This window comes from Ornithorhynchus anatinus, chromosome 9, assembly GCF_004115215.2.
Source record: "Ornithorhynchus anatinus isolate Pmale09 chromosome 9, mOrnAna1.pri.v4, whole genome shotgun sequence".
In the NCBI taxonomy this organism is placed as follows: Eukaryota; Metazoa; Chordata; class Mammalia; order Monotremata; family Ornithorhynchidae; genus Ornithorhynchus; species Ornithorhynchus anatinus.
The window spans coordinates 22,848,030-22,858,124 of NC_041736.1; the positions used below are offsets into that span (position 1 = coordinate 22,848,030).

Below are 10,095 nucleotides of genomic sequence, written 5' to 3' on the forward strand. Positions count from 1 at the left end.
TTCCACCAAATCATGCTGCTTCTCTGTAACTTCTCTTCTTCTTTAGAGCTCTCTCCCTCTAACCTTTCCACTCCTTTCTCTCACTACCCCACAGTAATGACTCCTGCAGCCCCTGGTCATCCTGAGGATGTACGAGGCTGCAATTATTGAATGTTTTATTCAGTTCCTTCCTTCCTTGGTTCATTCATTCATTCATTCATTCAGTCGTATTTATTGAGCGCTTACTGTGTGCAGAGAACTTTACTAAGCATTTGGGAGAGTACAGTACCTTGACCTCTTCGCTGCCTCAAAGTTATCTGAATGAAACAGGAAGATAAGAAACAGACCAATCGGTTTATCGCTTCTGTGTCCATGATCCCTATCTCTCCTACAAAGCCACCGAGAGAAGATGCAGTTCTGGAATCATGGTGCTTTCCTTGGCCTGTTGGGAAGCTTAGTCCAGGCTGCTGCCTCCTTCTTTCCCCCTTACTCTTCCTCTTTCTCCTCCTCCTCTTCCTCCTCTTCCCCTTCCCCTCCCCCCTCCTCCTCCTCATCGTCTTCCTCCTCCTCTCTTTTTCCTCCTCTTTCTCCTCCTCCTTCTCCTCCTCCTCCTCCTTTCTTTCCCCTCCTCCTCCTCCTCCTCTTCCTGCTCCTAGGGTCCAGGCTCTACTTCCTCTGACTTCTCTGAATCCCATCCTCCTCTCTTTGCTCTATTTTTCATGGATCCCTTCTCCCATTTGGATTTGGCAACAATGATGTCTCTTTAGTCTCTAGCGAATGAAATCTTTAGGTGCTAGCATGACATCACCACCTAGGAAGCTTTGACGCTTAACTTTGTTTGGCCCCTCTAGATTGTCAATAAGCACACTGTCATTTTAGCGGGGCCGTGAAAAGAGCCATTGAGCTCAGATGGTCATTGATATGGATCATGGGTTGAGAACTGTCCAAATAATTTGGAGGATGGAATGGGATGAGAAGCTGAAATGAAATGCTATATTCATATGTGTTATAGGGGCTGGTCTTTAACCAGGCTACTTTTATGTCCCCATTTTGGGGAAGTGATGTTAAAATAAAGACTAGTGATCGCACAAGATGATTTTGTCACAACAGAGGTACGGTATTTCAGGGTCCTGTGATTTGGAATCTATCTGTTCACTAGGGGAAAAGGATAGCTTGAGGTTGAGACTGAGCTCATCTTCATCTCTTCCCAGCTGTGTCATTTGCGTGCTGTGTGACCTTCCATGCTGTGTCACTTCTCTGGGCCTCAGACGTCTCATTGGTTTAAAAATGGGGACAATGGGAATCAGCACACCTGAGTAGAAAGAACACAGGCCTTGGAGTCAGAGGACCTGTTTTCTAATCCCACCTCCACCACTTACATGCTGTATGACCTTGGGCAAGTCACTCAACTTCTCTGTGCCTCAGTTTCCTCACTGTAAAAGGGGATTCAATACCTGTTCTCTCTCCTACTTAGACTGTGAGGCCAATGTGCACAAAGGACTCCATCTGTCCTGATTAGCTTGTATCTACCCCAGTGCTTAGAACGGTGCTTGAAACACAGTAAGTGCTTAACAAATACCATAATTAATAAATCCCTCCCATTAAGATTGAGAGCTCCATGTAGGGCAGGAACGATGCCCGATCTGTTTGGACTGTAACTACCCTACTGCCTAATTTAATAATGTTGGTATTTGTTAAGCGCTTACTATGTGCCGAACACTGTTCTAAGCTCTGGGGGAGATACAGGGGAATCAGGTCGTCCCACGTGAGGCTCACAGTTAATCCCCATTTTACAGATGAGGGAACTGAGGCACAGAGAAGTGAAGTGACTCGCCCACAGTCACACAGCTGACAAGTGGCAGAGCCGGGAGTCGAACCCATGACCTCTGACTCCGAAGGCCAGGCTCTTTCCACTGCGCCACGCTGCTTCCCCAATGCTTGACACATAGTAAACACTTTGATGCTCCCAAAATTATTATTTCACCTCACCTGAATGATATAAGGACTTAGAAGAACACCCCAAAATCCCAAAGGAAGTCTTCACCGCAGTTTGTGGGCCCCCCCCCCTTTGTTGGATTTGTGGTGTAACCCAAATGGGCCCCCACCGTCCTTAAGAATCAGAAGGTGGGTTGGAGAAGAGTTTCACAGTGGTCACATTCCCACCTTGCTGCTTTCCCAAGCACTTAGTACAGTGCTTTGCACACAGTAAGCACTCAGTAAGTATAACTGAGTGAATGAATTGTAATACTGCCCTTTTCAAGTCAGTCTGTCCGTCGTATTTATTTAGTACTTACCGTGTGCAGAGTACTGTACTAAGCACTTGGGAGAGTACACTTTAGCAGTATAACAGATACATTCCCTGCCCACAGTGAACTTACAGTCTAGAGGGAGAGACAGATATTAATTTAAGTAAACAAATGACAAATATATACAAAAGTTCTGGGTGGGGGGTGAATAAAGAGCAAGTCAGGGCAACACAGAAGGGAGTGGGAGAAGAGGAAAGGAAGGCTTAGTCAGGGAAGGCCTCTTGGAGGAGATGGGCCTTCAGTAAGGCTTTGAATGGGGGAGAGTAATTGTCGGATAGGAGGAGGGAGGACGCTCCAAGCCAGAGGCAGGATGTGTGCGAGGGATAGGCGGCGAAATCGAGGTACCGTGAGAAGGTCAGCACTGGAGGAGCGAGGTGTGTGGGCTGGGTTGTAGCAGGAGAGTAGCGAGGTGAGATAGGAGGGGTCAAGGTGCCTCTCCTCTCTCCTCTGACGATGGCCTCCGAGCCGGAGAGACGCAGGGGAGAAGGCAGTACCAAGCGTTGGAAACCCACGCTGGATCTTGCATTGGAAGTATGGATCCTGATCTATAAAAGCCCAAGACCTGAGCCTTTTTGATTTCTTCTTCCCAACAGGCTTTCATCGCGGCTGAATCAAGCCACAGTATTCCTGCCAGTGCTTCCGAGACTCGAAAGTCACTGGGGCAGAACAGCGTGTTTCCATGGAGAGTCCTTAATCTTGTTTTGCTTTCTGGATTTGATCGGGTGCCATCACCTTTGCCCAGGGCCTGGTGCAAGCCCCTTCTCAGAGGGGCTGGCTTTCTGCTAGTGGGGAGGGAGTGTCATTTATTTGTACCTTATTATTCTCTGGAGATGAGTCGTGCGTCTGGAATTTTCATTGTTACCCTCTTCTAATTTTCTTTTGAACCGAGGCCAGGGGGTTTGGCAACGATGCATTAAAATCAAGCTAAGCAAGAAGGAAATCTTGCTCAATCTCAGTGCTCTGGAGGAACTGGTAGGTTCATTTCAACTTGTTTTCTCCTCCCTGGGGCAAAGCCACAGTCCTCATCTGAGGGTTTGTCTGTCGGGGGGGTGGGGAGGGAATAGACGGTGCTATACGATGTCAATAGAGAAATTTAAATGATTTGGAAATTTTGCTTGATTTTCTCTCCCCATGGGTTTCCGGCGCTACAGTCATATGGCCCTTTCAATTCTCTGGGACGATTTTTCTAAAACTTTAAATCTGTCCTCCGGGTATGTCTTTTTTCGGTGCTCTTCAATCAGAAATAGAACCACCGCTTGTCCTGTGTATGGGAGAAACACCGTGAAAACGATGAAGAGTTTAATGTCAGTTTTAGGTCAATAAACGGCATTTATTGAGCGCTTACTGGGGGCAGAGCACTGTACTAAACGCTTGGGAGAGTACCGTACGACAAAGTTGGTGGAAACATTTCCGGGCCACGGGCAGCTCACGGTCTTGAGGGATATGGCTTTGAAACATGGCATCTCACTCTCACGAGAAGCGTGTAATCTACCAAGCAGTCAGTCTGTATTTATTGAGTGCTTACTCTATACAGAGCACCGAACTAAGTGCTCGGGAGGGCATTTTATAGCAGAGTTGGTCGGCACATTCCTTGCCCACAAGGAGCTTCCAGCCTGGAGGACATGGAAGCTATTTCAGAAGCAGCATGGCGTGGTAGATAGCACATGGCCCTGGGAGGCAGGACGTCATGGGTTCTAACCCGGCTCTGCTATTTGTCTGCTGTGTGACCGTGGGCAAGTCACTTCACTCCTCTGCGCCTTGGTTATCTCACCTGTAAAATGGGGATTAAGAATGTGAATCTCATGTGCGACCGAGCCAACCTGATTAATCTATATCTACTCCAGCCCTTAGAACAGTGCTTGGCAAACAGTAAGTGCTTAACACCTACTATAATGATCATTTTATTGCTATTAGATACTGGGGATTCTGAGCAGGTATCTATGAATTGTTTCCAACATCTCAGAGGTTTAGAAGAACCGGAGTGTCTCCAGAGGAGCAGGGGAAGAACGAGGCCCCAGTGAAGACCCCCTTCAAACGTTTGGGGGATGGGGAAAGGAGGGATAGTGCAAAGATGGCCAGACTTTCTTATATTTACTAAGCGCTTGGGAAAGTACATCATAACACTTTTCAAGGCAGGAAAGGGGCAGAGGCGGAATTAGAACTCAGGTCCTCTGGCCCTCAGGCCTGTGCTTTATCCACTAGCAGCACTGCTTGTCTTGCTTAATACATAGTAAGTGCTTAACAAAAGACTGTTATTACCGTAGAAGTAACTTGGTACTTTCAACTTAACCTCAGAGGATCGTGACACAATATCAGCCAAGTTATAATAACAATACTAATAATAATAACTGTGGTATATGTTAGACGCTTACTATGGGCCAGGCACTGTACTAAACATTGGGAAGGATGCGAGTAAATCCTGTTCTATATTCCCAAAGACTATCTTGACTGTTTAATTATGTCAGCTCCTTTCAGGTAGGGATCATGCCTAAGCCGTTATACTGAACTCTCCCAAGTTCTTAGTGGAGCATTCTGCACAAAATAAGTCCTCAATAAATACCACTGATCTCATGATAATAATGATGACAATAATGATAATAATTCTGTTATTGGTCGAGTGGTTACAACGTGGCAAACATTGTACTAAATACTGGGGTCAATATCAGATTATAAGGTTGGCCCGGTCCATGTCCCACATTAATTCATGTATTATTCAATCATATTTATTGAGTGCTTACTGTGTGCAGAGCACAGTACTAAGCACATAGGAGGGTACAATACAACAATAAACGGACACATTCCCTGCCAACGATAAGCTTATAGTTTAGAGGGGGAGATATAAATGAATAAATTACAGATATGTACGTAAGTGCTGTGGGCCTGGGAGGGCGGTATGAATAAAGGGAGCAAGTCAGGGCAACGGAGAGGGGAGTGGGAGAAGAGGAAAGTGGGGCTTGTCAGGGAAGGCTTCTTGGAGGAGATGTGTCTTCAGTAAACCCTGAAGCCGGGGGGAGAGTTTATGTCTATCAGTTTTGAGGAGGGAGGACATTCCAGGCCACAAGGGGATCATGGTCTAAGTAGGAGGGAGAATGGGTTTTGAATCCCTCCTTTATAGATGAGGAAACTGAGGCACAGAGAGATTAAGTGACTTGCCCAAGATCACCCAGCAGGCAAGTACCGGAACAGGCTCTATGTCCCAGCTCCTTCATCTCCCAGGGCCGGGCTCTTTCCACAAGGCCACAATCAATGCTCTCGGTGCTGAGGTTATGCTAGAATTTGTGGTGGGGGTAATTTGTAATAATAATTATGAATGTCACGATATTGTTATCATTATTGCTATTATTATTAGTGGCCTCAGGAATCTGGTTTAGATATGGCTCCTAGAATTTCAAAGTCTGAGATAGTCTTAATACGAACTAGTAGGAAGAGTTGGGAACTAAAGCCAGACTTGCTTGTTTTCAGTCCTGTACTCTCTCTCCTCCCCCTCTCAGGATGGCAACTGGAAAGTTTCCAGTACTCTACCAGTCTTGGCTACGGGAGAGTCAAACAGAGGCATCCCATTCCATTCCTAGCTTGGGCAGTGGCTAGAGAGTGGAAGGCAATGAGCTGCAAGTCAAAACTCAACTCTTCTGGGCAGCAGCGGCGCGGGAGAGAGTCGAGGGCGGAGACGCGAGTTTACAGTGCGGAAGGAGGCGGTGGAAAACCACTTCTGTATTTTTACCAAGAAAACTCTAAGGATACACTCCCAGAACAATTTCAGAGGGAGATGGGGTGCTGTGGGAGTCATGTGTCCATGGAGATGCTGTGGGTCAGAGACGACTCGACGGCAGAAGACAAGATAAGGTCCCTCCCCTCTATGTCCTCCAGCCTGAAGAAGCTCTCTAATTATTTGGATTTCTGTTTGGCTTGCCGGAGACCGGCTGGTGACCCATCCATCGAGTCGCAGTAATAGCGAAACCGAAATTCCACTGGAGGCACGAAGCTATTTGCCTGTGGAACAGTAAGCAAGCAGAGCATCGCACAACAGTGTGATTGGGTTCAGATTCTAGGGGTCGGGCCTCGTGAACCCAAGGCCTGACAAGACCGCACAGACAGAATGGCTCTGCCACACAGTCCCGGAATCTCTATTCGCTTGTTCCTTGGAGGTGAAACCACCCGATGATAATAATAATAACAATGATAATAATGATGGTATTTGCTAAGTGCTTACTATGTGCCGAGGCGCTATACTAAGCGCTGGGGTGGATCCAAGCAATTTGAGTTGGTCACAGTCCCTGTCCCACATGGGGCTCACAGTCTCAATCCCCATTTTACAGATGAGGGAACTGAGGCCCAGAGAAGGGAAGTGACGTCCCAAATGGCGGAGCCGGGAACTCCATTCTGTGCCTCATTTGGTCCCATGATGGGTTGGTGCATTTTGAGCTAAGAAATTTTATTCAGTGGAAAGTCCTTCTGAATGTTATGATATATGGACATTTTTAAATGATTTGGGATTGATCCACCCGAATTGCTAGGCAACCTGGTCTAATAATAATAATAATAATGGTATTTGTCAAGTGCTCACCATGTTTCAGGCACTGTACTAAGGGCTGGGGTAGATAAAAGCTAAGCAGCTTGGACACAGTCCCTATCCCATGTGGGGCTCACAGTCTTAATCCCCATTTTACAGATAAGGGAACTGAGGCCCAGAGATGTGAAGTGACTCACCCTAGGTCATACGGCGAGCAATTGGCAGAGCTGGGATGAGAACCCAGGTCCTTCTGACTCCTAGGTCCAAGCTCTAACCAATAGGCCACACCGCTTCCCTTCAAGAGACGACTCTGGTTAAGAAGGAGGCGGGATTTTCCTCAAAGCTCCGTCAGAAGAAGGAACCCAAGCAAGGGGAGCAGAGACCACACACATGCCTATGGTTTCGGTCAGTCAGTGAGTCGTGTTTATTGAGAACTTACTGTGTGCAGAGCACTGTACTAAGCGCTTGGGAGAGTCCAATGCAGCGGAGTTGGTAGACGAGTCCCCTGCTCAAGAGGTTACAGTCCAGAGGGAGAGACAAAGCTGGAAATCAGGGAAAACCAAAGTAGCTCTGTCCCAACTCTTTGGAAGGCTTGAGAGGCTTGAGGTCCTTCTCGTGGGATGGGCAGAGGAGACAAAATGAGGTGTCTCGTATTTGTTTGCTTTGTAAAAAAAGAAAAAACCAACAAAAAATAATCAGTGCCCCAGGGCCAGCGGTGGTTCGAAGCACGGGTGAACCTCATACGGGGGTTTGCTGTGGTCGTTAACCAGATCAGCGGGACCCAGTAGGGTGGGGGCAGGGTTGGCGACAGATTGCATCAGTTGTCTGGAGGGGAGGAGGCTCCATGTTGGATCGCAGTTCAACCTCTTCGCTTTGGGATCGGTAGACTCCAGACAAATTTGTGAGCCAACCAAACACCCCTTAAGCGAATGACACTGCCGCCTCCCTTGGCCGTTATATTCAAGGAGGTGTCTTCAATATTTCGACTCTCTAGGGGACAGTCTAGATTGGCCTAATAGGAAGCAGCCCGGATAGAGCCCGGGCCTGCGAGTCAGAAGGACCTGGGTTCCAATCTCAGCTCTGTCGCGTCTCCTGTGGGACCTTGGGGACTCATTTAACTTCTCTGGGCCTCAGTTCCCTCATCTGGAAAATGGAGATTAAGACTGTGAGCCCTACATTCGACACAGACTGTGTCCAACCTGATTAGCTTGTATCTAACCCAGTGCTTAGTACAGCGCTTAGCACATAATAAGCCCTTAAGAAATATCATGAATAAAGAAATAAAATGCCCTTGGGGGCCTATATCAACCCCTTCTGGCACCAAGCAGAGCACTGAGCCCGTGAGAAGATGTGTGGAGCCAGTGAGTGTGGTGAGGTCAACCTAATAGCAGCACTTCCCTTCCCCCGCTGGAATTTCCCGGTAATGATAATAATAATAATGATGATACTCATAATACTAATAATAGTATTTATTAAGCACTTACTATGTGCCAGATACTGTACTAAGCGCTGGGGTGGATAGAAGCAAATCAAGTAGGACACAGTCCCTATCCCACGTGAGATTCACAGTCTCAGTTCCCATTTTACAGGGACAGAGAAGCGAAGGGACTTAGCCAAGGTCTCCCAGTTGACAAGTGGTGCAGCCGGGATTAGAATTTACGACCTTCTTACTCCCAGGCCCGTGTTCTATCTCCTACATCAGGCTGCTTCTCAGCATATAAAAATTCTGCTGCTGCGCTTCTGACACTGCTGAGTGACAGGTTCGGGTAATTTCATAAGAAATCGAGTTGCGTGGCCTGAGAGAAAGAGAATGTCTCTCTCTAAACATCTGGCCTTCTCCCAGGGCATGAATCAGATCCAGGGAAAAAGCAGATTTAGTGCTTATCTAACACGTGGCCTGGATTTTAAATGAAGAAAAATAATGTAAGACCTCTTCATGGATCTGGAATTCATTTTGGAGGAAGTCTTTTCATTGCCTATGATTCTGGAATTACTGCTCGAGTCCCAGTTTTAATCGTGAGAATCCTGGAAACAGCAGAATGGCACCTATTGTCTGCTTTGTGACCTTGGGCAAATCACTTCACTTCTCTGTGCCTCATCTGTAAAATGGAAATGAGTGTGACCCCCTTGTGGGGCAGGGACTATGTACAACCTGATTAACTCATATATCTACCCTAGAGCTTAGTGCAGTGCTCGGCACATAGTAAGCGCTTAATGAGTACCATTATTATTAGTGTTATATTATGAGACTCTGGCTGCACATCTTAATGGTATTTATTGAGCGATTACTACGTGCAGAGCACTGTACCGAGCACTTGGGAGATACGATAGAATTAGCAGACACGTTCCCGGGCCCATAGTGATCTTACAGTCTAGAAGGGGAAACTCCGTTGGTCCTACCGAGATCTTAAATATTCCCTTTTTGTGATTTAGATATTTCCTATTGCAATTATCTTCCAGGAGATCATACATTGAATGATCAGACATAATTTCACAATTTACTCAAACTTAACTCTTCCCACCTTATTAAGGTGGGACCCCTTTCACCAACAGCCTTACAGTAAGGGTTTACTGTGTTCCAAGCGCTGTACTAAGCACTGGGGTCTCATCTTCTCTTTTGCTGTCGAGTTGTCTCCCACCCATGGTGAGTCTGAGGACACCCCTCTCCCAGAAGGCCCCGCCTCCATCTGCAATGGTTCCGGTAGTCTATCCATAGAGTTTTCCTGGTAAAAATCCAGAAGTGGTTTACCATTGTCTTCTTCCTTGCAATAAACTCGAATCTCCACCCTTGACTCTCTCCCAGGCCGCTGCTGACCAGCACAGGTGAGTTTTGACTCGTACCAGATTGCCTTCCACTCACTAGCCACTGCCCAAGCTAGGAATGGAATGGGTGTGCCTCTGCTTGACTCTCCCTCCTGTAGCCGAGACTGGTAGAGGACTGGAAACTCTCCAGGTACAATCCTGAGAGAGGAAGCATTAGGGTAGATAGAAGATAATCAGTTAGTGAAGCCGCATGGTCTAGTGACTAGAAAACAGGCCTGGTAGTCAAAAGGACCTGGGTTCTAATCCCAGCTCTGCCACCTGTCTTTGGGGAAGTCACTTTACTTCTCTGTGCCCAGTTACCTCATCTGTAAAATAGAGGTTGACTCTGAGCCCCATGTGGGACGTGGATTAGATCCAACCTGATTACCTTGTATCTACTCCAGCACATAAAACAGTGCCTGGCACATTCATTCATTCAGTCAGTCAGTCAGTCAATCATATTCAATCATAAGCACTTGGAAGGGTACAATATAACAA

General features: G+C 46.9%; 1 non-coding gene across 1 annotated transcript; it reads right to left on the reverse strand.

Moving 5' to 3' along the window:
- Window positions 1-9,628: 9,628 nt before the first annotated feature.
- LOC114814497 lies at window positions 9,629-9,766 on the reverse strand. Its single transcript, XR_003762289.1, has one exon. It is a non-coding gene; the product is annotated as a small nucleolar RNA SNORA7 (small nucleolar RNA).
- Between the last annotated feature and the right edge of the window lie 329 nt (window positions 9,767-10,095).